The sequence below is a fragment of the Megalobrama amblycephala genome, linkage group LG9, assembly GCF_018812025.1.
Source record: "Megalobrama amblycephala isolate DHTTF-2021 linkage group LG9, ASM1881202v1, whole genome shotgun sequence".
Lineage (NCBI taxonomy): Eukaryota > Metazoa > Chordata > Actinopteri > Cypriniformes > Xenocyprididae > Megalobrama > Megalobrama amblycephala.
In genome coordinates, this window is record NC_063052.1 from 2,088,607 (window position 1) to 2,107,853 (window position 19,247).

Below are 19,247 nucleotides of genomic sequence, written 5' to 3' on the forward strand. Positions count from 1 at the left end.
CTATCAAAAATTCAAGTGTATATACATATATATATATATATATATATATATATATATATATATATATATATATACTGTGTATACTGTGTCCTGCATCAACATCACACACATGCCTCATGCTGCTCATGTGAACAGCGCCGGCCAATACTGAGCCCGCGTTCGGATGTAGAACCTGGAAGCGATGCAATGAAAATAGCATGGGGGAGAGACGAATTTGTTGAATAAAGTTGTTATTTTTGTTTTGTTTTATTTTTGTGCACAAAAAGTGTTCTCGTCGCTTCATAACATTAAAGTTAAACCACTATAGTCACATTGACAATTTTAACAATTTAACTTTTCTGGACATTGAATGTGGTAATTTTGTTCCTTTCAATTAATGAAGGATAAAAAAACTTGATTTAATCAAAAATATCTTAATTTGTGTTCCGAAGATGAACGGAAGTCTTACGGGTGTGGAGCGAGATGAGGGTGAGTAATAAATGACAGAAATTTCATTTTTGGGTGAACTAACCCTTTACATAAATGTATGTACAATTTTTCTATTGTAATATAATTGTTTCACTTTACATGAGAATGATATTTACCACATTGTGGTAATGAGAATTTGTGGGAAATGTGTTTAACTGTCATTGCAATCTTAAGATAATGTATCAATGCTTAATGTTCCTGAAATGTTCCTTCATTTTCTTTAAGAAAAATACAATTTCCTATTTTTTTTTTTTCTCTCCTTTTGATTTTGGGATGAAACAATGTCCCAGGCATGTTTTTGACAGGTTTTGTGAGATTCACCCTTTTGCACTCTCTGTTTCCTGTTTCTTCACAGTAGGCATATGTATCTGTAATTGTTTGTCTGTCTGAAACAGTGAAAAACAGAAATAAAGCAAGAAAGAGTGTGAGCAGGAGAGACATTTGGGGGCTGTTCCTAATTTTGTTGTCAAACGGTAGCGAGTGTAGCTTGCGTTTTGTAACTGGCTGTGCGGGGCTGGTTATAATAACTGTGAAAATCTCATTAATTCAGTTCAGCTAACGCCTTGTATTGTCACTTATCCCTGGGCCCTTTTGACTGCCTAACTAGCATCATCTCCAGGGTGACAGAAGCAATGCTTCACACATAAACTCCAACATTTTGTCTACCTGATAACATTTTACAAACAGCGTGTGGCTTGAAGGGATTAGCTGAGGGAATGCCTTATTTTTGTGTTTAATTCACACATGGTTTAGGTTCAAATCCAGAAACAGCCATACTCATTTTTAATAATACAGCGGTGTTTCCTCACCAGGCTGAGGCTGTGACCTCATTTCCTTTGTTGGGCTGCTGCAGGAAGTATGGTCAGCCTCTTCCTTTCACACCATGACAACCTGATGAAGGGTGACAGCAGGGAAAATGAAGTAAATGAATGATCTGTGTATTTTTATGTAGCACATTTCACAGTTTTGCATCACAATGGTGTTTGAATAAACTTGAAGTATAAATTGATTTTTTTTTTTTTTTTTTTTTACATTTCTGAAGAAAAGGAAGTGGTGTTTTTCCATGCAAATCTCGCCACAATGATGTTTTATGTGGTTTCCAGAATGTTGCTATATAGTTGCTAAGGTTTTCTGTTTTGTTGTTAGTGGTTGCCAAGGTGTTTTGGTGGCTAAATGTTCTAAAATGGGTTTTTACATGCCATAGAAGTACTTTTCAGTGAAGAGTTCTTAAAGGAATCTTTTCAGTAATCTGAAGAACCTTTTTTCCAATACACATAACCTTTTGTACAATGGAAAGGCTCACGAATGACAAAAGTTCTTCATGGAAACATTGTTGACAATAAAGAACAACTTTACTTTTAAGAGTGTAGGTGGATGATTCCTCGCCAAAGAGCCAAGTAAAAAGTGCCCCATTTTACCATACGTCTGACTGTTTAGAAAAGTAGTGTTAACTAAGTCTAAAAACTAAGCTAAATGGATTGACTCAACTATGTAGCTAAGCAAACTGCAAACAAATGCAAACACATAAGATCAGCGTTAACCACAGCTAATTAGGCAGCAGCATCTTTAATTATGTCAAATGAACCCCTGCCCCAGGCTGTGCATTAGTGTTAAACAGTGTGGTAAAGTTCCACTTGATGTGAATGTTGCTATTTTCACACAGCTCGTGCAACAACACAGCATCAATGCAGTGTAAAAACGCCTTTGGAACTTCCTCTTTTAAGTGCAAAACAAGTGCACACTGAGAAAGTAGAGGAGGTGAATAATTAACCACTTATATCTAGAGTAAGATATTTGATTTAGTTTAGGTGACACACACAACACTGTGGGACATGTAATATTTAAGTTGCATTATTTATAATGCTTTGGGTCACTGGTTTATTAAATGAAACATGTCAATTATGTTTTCAGGTTTCATCTGGCCAATTTTCAAACTCATAATTCTTCAAATAAAAATAAAAAAACCCTAAATAAACAAATAGTTTGTATTAATTTGACTAATTTTACTGTATAAATAGTTTACATATTTTTATTTATTTTTGCTAAATAAATACATTTAAAAAATAGCTTAAAGGAAAGTGAATTTTAGCCCATTCATGATATGGGACGCCATTAAAATAAACTATCCATTTGTTTCTGAAGCTAGGATCCTTCTGAAGTCTGTACAGAGACAGTAGCTTGTTTGCAATCACATGGTTCTGATGACGCGCAAAATTTAGCTGGAGGGCAGGAAGTAAAGAAACAGAATGGAAGACATAGAGGAAAGTCCGTATTGTAGCAGTTCAGACACTGTTTCAAAAGATAGATATAAACAAAAAATCACCACATACAGTATGTTGGACATGATCCTTATGTTATGAAGAGGAGCGATTTTTCGACTAAATTGAAAGACTTGCCTGCCATGGAGGGCGTTAGGGCAGTATTTTCATTTTCTGTCATGATTGTAAAAAATACCGCCATTGTAGGTCATTCATGCTAAATAGAGAATTGCAATAGGAACTCACATCATTGTTCAGGGAAAAAAACTGGATGGTGTAATACAATGTTCACCTTTTCTTCAAAAACACTTAGAGAAGCAGTTTGAGGAGGTGACGGGAAGACATTGTACAGCAAATCTAATAATGTCACTAATTGAACCCACTGCCTATCACTCAATAAAATAATCACATCGCTGAGTGTTTCTGAAAGTTTCGTATTTTGTTTGGTTTAATAATTAACATCACATTTGCCAGTATGACTCCCACTCGGCTTGTGAATGAGCATAAACGCATAAAGGTGACAACAATTTAAAGTAAAAAAAACTATACATAAAAGAAGTTACGTAAGCGATAAAAGCTCCTTTTGAGTTTGAGTATTTAATAGCAATTCCTAAATAGAAAAATCACTTTCTGCCCTCCAGCCGCATTTTGCACCACAGCAGTGATGTGCAAACAACCTATGGTACAAACATCTCTTATATGTCAAAAGATATAGGCAAATTTGATTTCTCATGTCATGACCCCTTTAAAAAACTCTATTCTTGTGGACCCTCAAATGAATGATAAGTGGCTCTTTTGTTGTATTTATCATCTGGTTTACCTGAATTAGCCACATCATGTGACCAGGTTACAAAACAACACAAACTAAAAGCCTTTCTTTATAAAGGCAGGTCAAATATTTACAGACTCTGTGAGTCTGGGCAGATTTAGTTTTACTTTTCGGCACCTTTGTGAACTACATTGCCCCAGGCTTCTCTAATAATGCCCAAATGACAATACGTTAGCGCAACTGCGTGTTTAAACTTTCAACAGCCGTAAACATGTTAGCAAGCACCGATGTTGTTCAAATGAAGCGATTCATCAGCATACTGCACTGGTCCTCTTGAAAGGCTCCTTTGTGGTTCTGACTACAACTACTCAATGGGGTGGGGGGGTTGTCTGAACTGACATTCCAGCCTTGCTTAATTAACCCTGGGTAGCGATAAAGCAGTCATGCTTTTCAAACCAAATCTCACTCCACCTTAATGACTTCCAGAGTCTCCCATACCATAAAGACCCCTGCTGAACCCCAATGGCTGTCCACCCCCTCTCAGCCTCCTTTAAAAACTTTCTCTCCACTCTTTAAACCATGCAGTCCTCTCTATGCCAAACAAATGTAGTTTTCTTCAATCTCACATGCGGACCACTTGAGTTCAGAGTAAAGGGAAGGCACAGCGTTTGAAGGTGCTGAGCATTCCTGAGGTTTCTCACCCCACTTCAAGAGCCCAGCTGACGTAATTAATACCACTCATGCTTTGACACAGAAAAAGCTTAGCATACACTCCAAAAGAGGTTTCAACACACTATTTTTGTAAACAAGCACTTATAAAATATATCCAACTGAATAAGACATCTTTTGTTGGGTTTTATTTGGACGTTTCTCTCCATGTGACACTGAGCGCACCCTTTGTCATGGTGTTGATAACATGATGGATTGCTAAGGATGTGTTTGATGTAGTCTAGATGTTAGAATGCAGCATTTAGGACAGCAGTACAAAGTGAACCATTTCAATGGTTTACAAACTATTCATAGACAGTGACAAACGTCTTTTGTTTTCTACTGACACACTGTTCTAGTTTTTATTTATAACAGCATATTTGGCCCAGAAGTGCTTTAATGAAGTCTATTCATTGACTAAAGTGACAACAAATACAATACAGACAGAAAAACATTCTGTAGACTGATTTTGTTGTCAGTTGTCAACTATTGCTGTTGTTTTACAGACAGATTAAAGCACCTTTGTGTTTGCCACACATCTGATGATCACAGTAGGGTAGATTGCAGGTTTAGGAGCTAGAGAGCTTTCATGCTTGTTTGACAGCATGCTGGTCTTATTTTTTTCCCCCATTGGTTTGAAATTTATTAAAGGAAAAGAAATGATGTTATTGAGGGCAAACAAGAGAACGGTGGGGGATATTTTGTTTAGAGCTTCAAATAAGTATAAGGGAGACAGTTGTCATTTTCTACTCCAATGATATTTTTCAAAGTTGGGTTCTTAAAGTTTCTGTAGACACAGACCTCAAGAAATCATATATTGGGGCATGCTGTCACACTATCTGGTTTAAGTTGTCACAATGGAAACCTGCTGTTTATTGACTTTGATAGGAGAAAAAAACCTTTTTGAGACAAAACTATCATATTTATGTAGTAATTGCTTCAAGTGAAATATATAAAAAAATGTCAAACTTTGTTTCGACCAGCATAAACCTAACAGTTGAAAATACTAAATGAAACAAGTTAATTTGACTCAATTATTACTGTAAGTTCATTGCACTTACTAGAAAAATGTTATGTGAACAATAACTGATTATATTATGCTTAAACTGAAAACTTCTAGTTCCCAGCATGCTTTGCTTCAGACTCTATATACAGGATTGCCAACACACTTTGGCACGAGACACACAATTCTGAGTTCTGTCTCACACTGTCTGACTAAATTTCACGCCAAATATCAAGACAATGTAAAATAAATCTAGTTATTTTCCCATCATAACGGAACTTAATTAGTCTAAAACAGATTTTCTTCTTACTACAACCACTTAAAGATTCTGCACCAATCAAATTTCTTCCAGCACGTGATAGAGAGCAGATCTATATGCATTACTAGACAGAGTAAATGAAGAAACAGTGGTGAGATGGGCATTTGTGCACCAAACCAGGGCATGAAATTTAATTGATGAAATTGACTGTGTCAAATGCAAGTAAATGTTCTATTTGGCCGAACCACAACACTGGGTGATCATTTTATTGATGATTAGTTGAATATGTGTGCTGTCAGTAATATCAATTACAGTTACTGTTTTAAGAGAAGTGAATGTGTGTGTTCCTATGCAACAGATAATGTTAACATCTAGATTGCTTTTGTTTGTTTTTTTTATCTATAATTTAATTATAATATAAACTGCCTTTTAGATTTTAAACTGCCTTTCTGAACTGTAGACAAACAAGCTATAGCCTATGCAGTTTATATTAAGGGCAATTCCAGCGTTATGGATGTGACATTTGAACTCATAATGACAGATAAAATGTCTCTGTAAAAATACATTTCTTACAATATATAAATTGTCAATGCATATTCTCAGAGCACCCAATCTGGGAAATTTGTAGACAAAATATGTTTTTCTAAAATAATTTTAAACACCCCCAAAAAAGGCAAATAGGCACGTGTTATGGATGTGACAGAAAATGACAGAATTTGCAGTATACTGTGCAACTTTCTTAAAAGTCTGTGAACTTTTAAGTTGAATGTATAAATATTGATATTCACATGATAAAGGGGTCTTAGCTGAGCACAAAAATATCAATGTTTAAAATATAAAATTTTTTATGAAGTGTATAATGAGGAAAAACCAACGTTATGGATGTGACAAAATTCTGTTATGGATGTGACACATCTGAAATACACATAAAACATGTTTGAGAAATCAACAATCAAACCATCATGGCTCTTTTGTTGACCCATAAAATGTCTCTGAATGGCAGTTTTAACATTAAGAAAACAGTCTGAAATTATTCTGAAGATTTTTAAAATGGCATTACAAGTTTATTTTTTTTAGATTGGATCCTATATCATAATAGCCTGACTACGTCAGACTTCCTACTTCCGCTCAATTTCATTTCACTTCTGTACTCAGTCTGATACAGTGTCAGAGCTTTCTGTTTGCCACCGGTCTGGAAACAGCCGGGCCAATCAACGAACAGAGGGCGGGCTGAGAGCCGTGACGTAGATGCTAAGCGCCGAGTTTTACATTGTAGGTTAGAGAAATCGAAAACCGAAACGACCGCGGAAATGGGAAACGAGACACGGGATGCAAACTTCGGGATGCATTAACTTCGCATAATCTGCAAAAGTCGTTTACAGCCATGTTCACTCCGGTATTTCGCTCGCATCATCATGTGTTTACAACAGGTTTACAGTGGAAGTTCAATCATAGATTTGAGTTCGATGCATGATGTCTGTGCTTCGATGCGGCTGTACAGGCGTCATAACTAAACGTATCTGATTGGCTTACGGGTAACCAATGATTTTAAACTTCAGACAAGCGCCCCCTAGCCAGAGAGAAAACACTTCTCTATTATGCCATTCCAGACATTACCAGGCTAATATCATAATACGATATGTAAAATAATTGATAATGAGAGAAAAGAGGAAAGAGGAAAGGTGAAGGAACTTATTTATTTCATTCATTCATGCTTAACACTTTCATCTTTCATATAATTCATGAATTTTCTTCTTAATTATTATTTTTTTCTTTCACTCTGCCAGTACTGCCTCTTTGAAATGATAACGGCCTCTGTTGTCAAGGAAAGGACTGAGGCGCTGGATTATTTGTCCTTTTTCCACCCATGACTTGTCTTCCTTTGTAGGGAGGATGTAAACGAATCCCATTTCATCATTTCTCCTGAGAAACTGAATTTCTAACCCATCAGAATCCAAATCGGTAACAAGGCCGACAAATTCCCTGCTAGACTTTTTGCCTTTGTAGCAGATCTGCAGACAATCGCCTGTTTTTATATTGACCAGTGGCTCAGTTGGATGGGCTTGGGGCTCATCCTCATTTGAATGATGAAATTTGTGTGTTGCTGCCTCTAATGAGGACGAATACTGACTATGTTTGATGAGGCCCCAAGAGATGGGCTCGATGTGGTGCACACTCTGGGTTCCTAAGAAAGAGTGTGAATAGGTCATAATACTACAGATATCACTTTAATAACTTTATCATTTACACGCATTCATTAGTGAGCACAAATTGCTATCCAATAGTTACCTATGAGAGGTTTTACATCCGTCCACAGACGCTCTAGCTGGTGTTCATGTGTGAACGTCTGTATGTCCCTTTCCATAACAAGTTTAATATTAATGTTCGGGCAGTAATGCGCAGCTGTTTTTGCGAAGGACTGTGCATTGTTCACAATAACCTTGCGGCTTAGCACAGCTGAACTAACGGACCTTTTCACTGTCCCACCTACTCCATCAACAGCTCCCTTTCCATGACTTGTGGCGAAGAAGTGCCATTCCACCTAAACAGTCAAATGATTGTCATTGAAGAACACCATATGTAAGCTTGTAACACATATGTCCATTATGATACAAAACATTTGAATAAATACCTTAAGGCTTGGAAAGATCTCCCCAAAGATTGTGGACATGAATGACCAAATAAATTTGTTTTTAAAGTGAGATGCTGCTCCATCACTGAAGATGTGCAATTTTTCCATTCTTGGATTTTTTTTCTTCAGGTCTTCCACCACCTTGGACAGAAATGTTACAGCTGCCTTCTTTTCATGCTCCAGTGAATCACTGACAATTGCATAGGATTGCACATCTGCTTTGCCCCATGCAACAGCAGTGAAAAGTGTGACTTGTCTGCTGGTCCAGTGGGCTGCCTGGATTTCATCTTGATATGCAGTAGTGTAATTTTCTGCAAAATCAATCTGTAACACCGCTGAAGTCTCACTTGTGTCTTTCATCTTCTGTTGGAAAACTGCACTTTGATTTCTTTTTATGAAGCAGTGTTTAAGAAATTTTGTGGCTGATGCCAACAGCAATGCAAATACATCCCTCAATTCTCCTCTCTTCATTATCTTTACCTGAAACCCTCCTTCAGATTCCCATGAATGCCACATTGTTTGGATGTTCTTATCTTCATCTGGGATGTTGCTAATGATGTTCTGAAGGAGAATTGCATTACAGCAAGTTTTACATCCATTCAACATACACTCCGGAGAGTCAGGACTGCAGACCAGAGCTCTGATAAATGCTGATACGCTTTGGAAGGCATGTCGTGGTATGTGTTTATGAACACTCTCAAGCAGCATTTGTGTGTTCTCATGGTATTTACAAAGGCAAACATTATGAGGTGTTTCTGCTTTTGTGAAGACCTCTCTTGGCCGCAGTGCTGCAAATTTTGATTTTCCTATTTTAATCTCTGGGTACTCATCCTGAAAGACTCTATATGCCTCTAAAACAGACATAGATAAGTGCCTCTTTTGACATGTCTTCTTAACTCCATCTTCTCTTATGGTGACAGAATCTTTTCTGCCAGGTGCCTGTCGTGAGATGTCATCCCGCACATAAAACTGCTTGACCTTTTCTTCAGTGTGGTCTGTTGTACCTGATAGGTCTACTTGTTTAATTTCACTGTGCTCAATGAATCCAACTGCGTCAACAATCTTTTTAATCACTGCTTTTTTTTTGTTTGGACTTTGAGGAAGAGCAGTAAGAACTCGTTTGACCGCCCTTCCAAGAGACTGCTTACACTTGTATGCTGGGACAGGAGCCAGTTGAACATCTAAACTTTGATGTTTAAGACGGAGTCTCCTTTTCCTCTGTCTCTCTTTTGCAAGAGTGCGGACTCTTTCTTTCTCCTCATTAGTTTGCTGTATTTTTTTTCTGGCTCTTTCCTCTCTCTTTCTTTTCCTCTCCTTTTCTTTGTAGTTTTCATCATTTTTGTGCCTTTCCCTGAAAGCTTTCTGACGTTCAGCATTGGACATACCTTTTACCTAAATTCAAACATGTAGCAGCCTATAGTATTACTAGTATTAGGTTAATTGAATAGGCATTTATAAATTTTGTCATATATAGAGGTCGTTATTGTCATATGTTGATAGAGATGCACCAATTGCAATTTTCTTGTCCAATTCCGACTTCCGATTTTTTTGCCAATTCCGATTTTCAAAAGTTTTTCAGGTTAACTGGGTTTTTATTCAGGTAAGAAATAGAAATTAAAGTTCAGTGTTATTGTACATGGGTTACCTTAATTTCTGTAGTCTTTATTGTAAATATTAATACAGATAAATTCTTACCATTAAAGTTATAAAACGTATTCAGTCAAGAGCAGAAAGTGATTTTCTTTGTCTTTTTTTTTTTTTTTTTTTGATTAACTTTGACAGACAGCAGCAGGGATATTGGACTGCTGTCCCTTTAAGAGTTTATGAACGGTGTTCAACGGACTCAATACTGTTAAATACAACATGGGTTCACTTTCTTAGTTATTTAACGATTCAAAACTGTGTTTATACCAAGATTGCCTGTGCTGCTGGTAACAAAACGGATCGGCTCAGAATCCCTGGCCGATCGATCGGTGCATCTCTAAAACCCATCCTATCTGAGGTGATGAAAGAGCTGGGGTATCAGGTCAGGTTACTTGATATGATACATTATAATAACTAGATATCTATTTAACTTAATTGTGTGCTGTTTTAGTGACATCTTACCATTTTTATCTGTCTGTCGATAACGCTATCTTCGAGCTGTCAAAACCTGAGATTGAATGACAGGCAGCGCGAGCGAATTAGAGGGCGCCTGTTTCGCGCCTAAACCAATCAGGTTCCTCGTGCACTTTCAGGACGCCTCTCTACAGTGAAGTGAATAGGCTACTATAAACACAGACGTAACATTACAGCAAGGACGATAACAGAATACAGATTTTCTTTCTTACAGCATTGCTTGCTAAAATACATTAACAAATATTAAAGTTTATCAAATAGCAGTTTAAAATCACAGATTTCTCCCACAGTCAGGTGAACCGATTGACACTATTGTCACTTTCAATCATGTCTAAATGATCGCACGATTTTCGGCTAGTTTATGCAGTTTAAAGCAAAGCCTTGAGTAAAAATGATCACATTTTATTTCAAGTCAAAATTATTGCAATATTATTATATTTTGTCAGTTTGACCGCGAGATTATCATCAGTTGCCTGTTCAATTAACCAATAGGTAAAAACGTAACATCCCGAGGGAAGTGTCCTATGAGACACAATGCTCTTCTGTACTTTTTACTTTATCATATAGGCCGACGTTCTGATGTTGATATTTCGTTCTGTAACTGGAAAAGAGCAAAGATTATTTCATGTGCGCCTGATCCGCTTGATCTGCCGCTTATTCACGAGTGATATCTATAGGTATTGTTTGAATTTTGTTATAAAATCGAATGAACTAAAAAGTTGAGACATTTTTTCATATTAAAACTAATGAAGCACAAAGATGATTGCTATTATTGGATATGTTCTGATACGGTAAGCCTGAAACAGATCACAGCAATATAAAGAAGAAAACTCATAGGATTTAATATGAAGCGTCCGTAACGGTCACGTCCGTAACGCTTATTATGGTTGTTCAAAACAACGTAGTAAAATGAATTGTTGATCCTAATAAGCATAAACATAATTTAGCTTTGCATATGAAGTTTCAAGTTATTTGCATTTATAATTGTTATATGACACAAACTTAATCTTTAAAACGTTATGGACGTGACAGAGCACTGAAGCGTCATGACCTCTTTATTCCAGCCCTTATAAATTACACAGGCAGTGCTGTTATGACGAAATGAGTGTATTTATATCTCAGGCATGCCTCCATCTTTCTACACAATGCTTACTGTTAAAATAAAGTTTAAAAAAAGGGGGGTCTTTGATCCATTTTTTGAGAGCATGAAATATGGTTGGTTGAAAATGTTATCTAAGCATTGTTGCTTACCTCATATATTGTGGATAAACAAGGCAATTTTCTTAAAATGTCCAATAGAGCACATTAATACAGTATATTACAGACCTAAATTAACAACTTACATAGGGTTTTGTTCTTTTATTTTAAACTTTTTTTTTTCATGGCAAGGATGACCTTTGCGTGGAATTGCCCTTAGGGTACAACGGGGCTAAAGGCACACCTTAAGAGAAAATGTGCTTTTCACTACTCTCAAAGTGTATGATTGCTGGAAAAATATATGTTTGTATTGAACATTGATGGAGCAACAGATTTTGTGTGAAAATAAATCAAAAGTGGTTAATTTTGTTTAAAAATCTTAAAAATGTACGAGGTGGCGAGCATGGGGTAAAAGGCACACAGTATTCATACAAATACTTTAGCTAAAATAATATGTTTTTAATAATGTCTAGGTTAATACTTGTTGAAAATAATCACTTAAGCAAAATTTGCACTATTTTCTGTTTATTTTGATAAATAAAATAATTAATTTGTGTTCAATAAATATACTGTCATTAAAATAGGCCTATGTTAATATAAAAATATATTTTAAAAATAAAAAATAAAAAAATTACTTTAAAAAGTAAAGATTCTGATAGCAATGAAGGAGATCCCATAATATTAATATAGATTTACAGTAGTAACAATAAATTATATTTTATTTTGATATGATTAATATAATATTTTTAAATTGTTTCATTGTAAATATGGGTATTATCTCTAAGATGGATACCCAATTTGATATATGATATCTGAATCTAACCATGTCATGTCAAGAAATGGAAAAGTTAGCCAGCTATTTATTATCATGTTAATTATTGTGCTTTTTGCCCCAACATCAATGGTGCTTTTTACCCCAAATACCATTCTTTTACATATTCTTCCGTTATTGAAAAACTGTTGCTTGGATTACCTTGAACAAAACTGAAAATCATGAAGAAGACCTTTGTCTGAAAATGTAAACATTAATTTCATAGATTCTCATTTGCTACTTAAATCAACAACATTTTAAAAAACATAAAATTTTAGATCAAACTACCTCAGAATCAACTTTGCGTTGCTTCCCGCGATCGCATCAAAGATCAGACAAATTTGCATGTGCATTTTGAAAAGCGGATATTTAGGAAAGAGCCGCGGCAAGTTTTTGTGCCATCTAGTGGTTTAGAGGAAAATAAAATCAAAGGTGCCTTTGCCCCACGGCGCCTTTAGCCCCATTGTACCCTATAATATATATTAGCGACACAATGTAGAGAACACTTTTAATAAATTAGTCAGTAAAAAATTGAGTTACTGTTAAATTACATAGAGGTAATATGTAGCTATATAAATCAAACATAGAAGGTAAGGAAAGTCCCGAGACTCTCATCTGGTCACTTTTGTTCATTTGTCACGTGACCACTACTCATCTCTGTATGTAATGTTGCACGTAATTATCATATAATTATCGAAAGAGTTGTGTACTAAAGAAGTTTTGGATAGACGTTTGGGAATTATGAACTAATTTCTGTATCTAATACGTGATGTGACAAATGAACGAAATAGACTCATTTCTCTAATCTTTGCTATTCATTTCTGTTTCCTGTACAGACTCAGAGCCTATGCGACTGTCACGTGACAATGAAGGAGCGACTTGGATCAGAAGACTCTGGAGGTGAACAAATCTGTTTCCTGTACAAAGCCTATGTAGTTAGTTACAAATGAAAGAATGTTGCGCAAATGCACATGGCATGTCCAACACAAAATGAACGAATCGCTCTCTGAGACAACTCGTTTTGCTAAATGTTGTTCAAAATTAACAAATCATGCATGATCGACAAATCACTGGTTTTAATGGTTTTAGGTAAGCTTGGGCTATACAAAGTATTTGATTTAGTTAAACTTCATATTAGGAAATATTCTTTTTAGTGGACTAAAAATAGTTCACAAATAAGTTACAGCAGAGTACTCATAAATATTGTTTTTTAAACAGTTTAAGGCAATCAGTCTTCTCAAATGAAAAGAGTCATCTTACGGTGTATAACTGTAATATTTTAAAGACTGCCTCAAAATACGATCATGTTTTTGTTTTGGACCCTACTGACTTTCATTGTATGGACAAAAACAGTGTTCCACAGATTATTTATTATTTGGGTAACTATCCCTTTAAGACATACAAACCCACTGCTAGAGAAAACACACATTTGTGTAGCTGGACTTTTGACTCAAAATCTAACAGTTACTGAGATACAGTCTATGTGACAACTTCTCCATGAGACAACTAACCCTCGTCAGCCCTAATACACACAATCTTTATCGCAGGCGAGAAAAGTTGGAGCTTTTGTAGCATCACCCCACAAACATGACATCTCTGTCATAGTTTGACTGATTTAAGGGTGGCAGTGTTTAGAGGAATGAGATGACAGAAAATGACCCCAGTGGCTCAGCCTGGTGAAGTGATGTCAGGCCAAGAGAGACACACAGACATGATGTGAAACTGAGCAAAGGCTCGAGATGAGCCGAGATCTAAAAAAAAAAAAACGTTCTTCGGGCAGAACATCAAGAAACGGCGACGTGCTTCAAGAGTCATGCTGAAATCCGTGACAGATGTAACGCTTCGCAAACAAAAAACAACAACTGAGGAGCGAATGATAAATGAAACGTAAGTACAAGCTTGTTTCAAACCGGGAGCTGTCAACACAACGGCTCGCAATATTGCACCTCCATCTGAGCCTCTGCCATGAGTTTGAACACAGTCAGCCAGTTTTCACGAGTCAGCGCTATGAAAGATAATATTGATTCCACTTCACAGTTATAAATTCTTATTCCATAAAGGTTCAGTGTTGACGGCATCACTTGTACTTCATCACAGGGAGACAGTTTGCGGAGAAGAAAAACTTAATGATTTAATTTTACCAGGGGGGGTTAGAAATACAGTGACTATAAAGAAATGATGACACTTTAATGAGCCACAAACCGAGGCATTTATAGAATGTGTAATTATAATGGCTAATCCAGAAAAGAAACATGATGAATCATTTGCAAAGCCGATTAAATATACTTTAAATTTTCATTTAACTCACGCACTTATTAAAACAAGCTAAGCGCTCACATTATTTACATTGGTGATAAGCAATAACATGCAGTATGACTTATGAGCACAAGGCAGATATAGTCTGTTTCTGGGGAGGCTATTAACGTTGAGTTGTCTTGTTTGTCTTCATGGCGAGCACAGTAGAGTTATTAACTGATCCACAGCCATCTGTGCTCTGCCAGGTGTTCTTCCAGCTGCTGAGACTGATGGGAGGACATCGCATCACTTCCTGTGCGGTCATCCTCCCGCATTATCCTCCAGGATCCACAGGTCAAGGATGGAAACTGTGAATCTGAAGAATATTCTACAATGTCAAAGAGACAATTTCCCTTCTGTCTTCTCTCATTCTTTTGTTTCCTTCCTTCACACATATTTTAAGGACCGAAAAGTACATGAAAATATGGACATGAATGCTTGGCTAACAATGAAAGTGCAGAATACTTGCTAACTTGCATTGCTGTGTACCTTCAAATGTTAGTGCTTATTATTCTGATAGCAAGCTATAAATATATTGACAGTTGAGATGTCGGTGCTAATGTACTTAACTGTTGTAAAGCCAACTGAAAACTGCCTGAAGACATTTTACGCTAACGAGGGTATGGTCAGATTGACTGCGGTTACACCCACTGAGTGGCAAAAAGACTGAGTGGCAGCAATGATTTTCAGCGTGAATGCTGCGAAATACACACAAAACACATCTAAAACAGGAAAGACCTTTGCGATTGACTGTACAGTTTTCACGGACTGCCGAAAGTTACAGAAAAGAGAAGCAAAGGATCGCTGCAATTCACAGAAACAACTGGACTCCAGGCAGCAAAACGTAGATTTGTAGTTATCATTTTCTGTATATATTTTAGGGTAAAATCATACCCTATATATTGTATTGTTATATATTGTATTGACTACTCATCAATTACATATTTACCATCTTATATTCTGCATAATTGGGTGTTTTTAAATAAACACTGACCAAAAAAATACAGGTTTAGGGCTGCACGATATATATAACATTGACATAGGTGATCACCCTGATTTAGACCTACCTTCATAGTATTTATAAAGCGTTCACAGGCAAATTTGCTTTATGCATTTCCCCAGCATCAAAATCATAGATGTCAGGAAACACGATTCCTGGCTTTATGTTAAAGGGTTAGTTCACCCAAAAATTAATATTCTGTCATTTATTACTTACCCTCATGTCGTTCCACACCCTTAAGACCTTCGGTAATCTTCGGAACACAAATTAAAATATTTTAGTTAAAATCTGATGGCTCAGTGAGGCCTTCATAGGGAGCAATGACATTTCCTCTCTCAAGATCCATAAATGTACTAAAAACATATTTAAATCAGTTCATGTGAGTACAGTGGTTCAATATTAATATTATAAAGCGACGAGAATATTTTTGGTGCGCCAAAAAAAACAAAATAACGACTTATTTAGTGATGGCCGATTTCAAAACACTGCTTCAAGAAGCATCGGAGCATAAATGAATCAGTGTGTCGAATCAACTGCCAACGGCTGAAATCACGTGACTTTGGCGCTCCGAACAGCAGATTCGATATACTGATTCACAACGCTCCGATGCTTCATGAAGCAGTGTTTTGAAATCGGCCATCACTAAATAAGTCGTTGTTTTGTTTTTTTTGGCGCACCAAAAATATTCTCGTCGCTTTATAGTATTAATATTGAACCACTGAACTCACATGAACTGATTTAAATATGTTTTTAGTACATTAATGGATCTTGAGAGAGGAAATGTCATTGCTGGCTATGCAGGCCTCACTGAGCCATCAGATTTCAACTAAAATATCTTAATTTGTGTTCTGAAGATTAACAAAGGTCTTACGGATGTGGAACGGCATGAAGGTAAGTAATAAATGACAGAATATTCATTTTTGGGTGAACTAACCCTTTAACATCCATGGATTACTGGAATCTTTGGTAAGTGGTAAGGAACACTATCGAGTCCAACTTTTAGTGTAATCATTTGTTTTATTTGTGTTTTACTCGCATTACCGCAGCTTCCCATATTAAATCCAGTCATGCAGCAGGCTCTTTTGCCACTCAGTCCGGCTGAGGGGGAGTGGGAAAGGGACATCAATGCATACCCCACTATGGCAATGCTAAAAATGCAAAACATTAAATTTGCATAGATTATGTGTTGAGCCTAAAGCCCAAAGTATACTCTGTTTTTTACACATGCATTAGGGTGTGTGTAGTGCACAATTTAAAATTTAAAACTAGCATAGTACTCACGTACTGCATGTAGTGCTCGAAGTGGGCCGGTACGCACTGGTACGCAGTAACGGCACTTCTATATTGTAATCTTTAGCGTACCTTCACTTTTTCTTGCATACCAGCATTCTCACACATGTTGCCTTCGAAAGGTGGTGACGACAACCCCCACTCAAGCAAAACTGAGCTGGTGTTCCTGGTCCACCAACCCTCCTGCTTCCCATGCTGGTGACCAGCACACCAGCAACCAACATCCATTGCTGTTCCCAGCATGCAAAACATACCTAAAACTGGTGTCCAGCAATGCTGGATTTTTCAGCAGGGAAAAGATGGAACAACAACAACAAACTACTGGACACACTAATTGTGTCAAACAATAGATGCCCGCATTGAAGAGCACTTGAGTCAGGAGGTTAAAGATCACACAGAACTTCTGGAGAGAATTCACGCAGACAGTCAATAAGGACAAAGCTTTGCAGTGCACGTGTTGAGCACCTGAAAGGTTATGCGTTCATAAATAAATTTAAATTTAAAGTAAGCTAAATAAATTTAAGCTGTCATCATTGTCCATACTTTATTAAAAAATGAATCCAATCTAGCCAAAGTAGACCATCAGCTAAAAATAAAATAAAATAATAATCATATCCTGGTAGGTATAATCTTTATAGAAATGGGCAAAAAGCCTATAAAATATATGATTTTCTGTTTCCTAGAAACTGTCTTTGTGTGTGTGCCTTCCAGAAGAAGCCTCCAGTCTGGCCTTTATGGCTGGAATCAGGAATTGTGTCCAAGAAAATAACAGGAAGACATTGCAGGGCCTGTTCTCTAAAGCTCTCTTCCCCGTTCCTGTTCCCATCTCTGTCACTAATTAGCCAGAGCCGGCAGCTGGGAGCGATAGGAAATGGCACAAGCTGAAAATGACATGGATCAAGAACACCACTGCCTAATAATATGCAGCACACCACCAGCAACGCCACAGTCAACCAGAAAGAAAGAACAGAGCCAGGCTGGCCAAATGAGAGATGCTGAGCTATACGCAGAGCCCAGCGTTAATACCTACCATGATACTTTCTCAAAGCCAAACCTTCCCGTGGCTTAATGCTGAGGAATGTCTTTTAATTAAAGATGAGGTGAGGAGTTATTAAATAATAGATTATTCCTAACTGAAAAGATGAAATTATGCTGTTCATTCTCAAAGTCAAATAACCGCTGTACACCTCTCCAACTCACTAATCTCTTTATTTTATGGGTTTTGGATATGCAGCACATTCATAGTTTCATTATAATCATGCCAAAACTGTTGAAATCACTGCTTTTCCCTAATTAAAGCGCTACAGGTTTGTTTTAGCATTTCAGAAGCATTACAATAGAAGTAATGAGAATTATTACGTGCTAATTAGATTTACGTTTCTTGAAGTGTAAAGAGTCATTATCGGATGACATGAACATCAGTTGGGTATGAAGTAGATATTAAATTCAGCTGTGTATTCTCAAACTATAGGCAGAAGTTGGCAATGGGCACACTGCCACCCAGACACAGAAGCTGGCATCTCCTGTGCAGGAATCCATCTGCAAACATAAATTAGAAAAACGTGTTCATAGTGATAATAAAGCCATTATATCCTGGAAAGTTATACAATCCAGCATCAGTATGGGAGAACCGAAAGAAACCCGTAATAGACCAAGACAGAAATAATGATTCGATGAACCTTTTGAATTGTCTCTCAACTGAGAGGCATGTGATGTTTTTTGTCATGCAGACAGGTGACCTATTATGCCACTTTTTACAAGATGTAATATAAGTCTCAGGTGTCCTCACAAATGTGTCTGTGAAGTTTCTGCTCAAAATATCCAATGGATTTTATTTTATTATACAATGTTTTAACTGCCTATTTTTTGGTGGGAGAAAAAATGCACTGATTTGGTGTGTGTACCTTTAAATGCAAATAAGCTTGTGCTCCCCGCCCTGAAGCTCGCAATTCCAATAGAAGGTATGCATCGACGTCACTTTCCCGCCGGAACGCGCTCCCTCAGCTGGACTGAGTGGCAAAAGAACCTGAGGCGTGACTGGATTTAACAGGAGAAACTGCGAAAACGCAAGTAAAACAAACGATTACTCTAAAGGTTAGGCTCGAAAATGTTCCTTATGACACGTCAAATAAACCTAATCCATGGATATTGACATGCAGCCAGGAGTCGTGTTTCCTGACATTTATATATGCCTGATTTCAACGGCGGGGAAATACATAAAGCAAATCTGCCTGTGAATATTTTATATAACTACAATATAGGTAGGTTTAAATCCAATAATCACTTATATCAATGTTATATCGTCATATTGTCCAGCCCTAAAACATATATAGTTTTATAGTATAGTTTTTGTCAGTGTTGTTTATTTAAAAACACCCAATTATGCAGAATATAAGATGGAAAATATTTAATTGATGAGTTGTCAACATAATATATAAC

General features: G+C 36.8%; 1 protein-coding gene across 4 annotated transcripts in view; it reads right to left on the bottom strand.

Annotated features, from left to right (window-relative positions):
• The window catches only part of pard6gb (par-6 family cell polarity regulator gamma b), a 182,695-nt gene that overhangs the window by 90,435 nt on the left and 73,013 nt on the right, over nt 1-19,247 (bottom strand). For 3 of the 4 annotated variants that reach the window (XM_048201148.1, XM_048201147.1, XM_048201150.1), the window contains one exon: nt 1,278-1,359. The exons of the other annotated variant lie outside the window; for it this stretch is intronic. The gene's annotated coding sequence lies outside the window, so the exon portion shown is untranslated. The remainder of the gene's footprint in view (nt 1-1,277; nt 1,360-19,247) is intronic. 4 annotated transcript variants of the gene reach the window in all.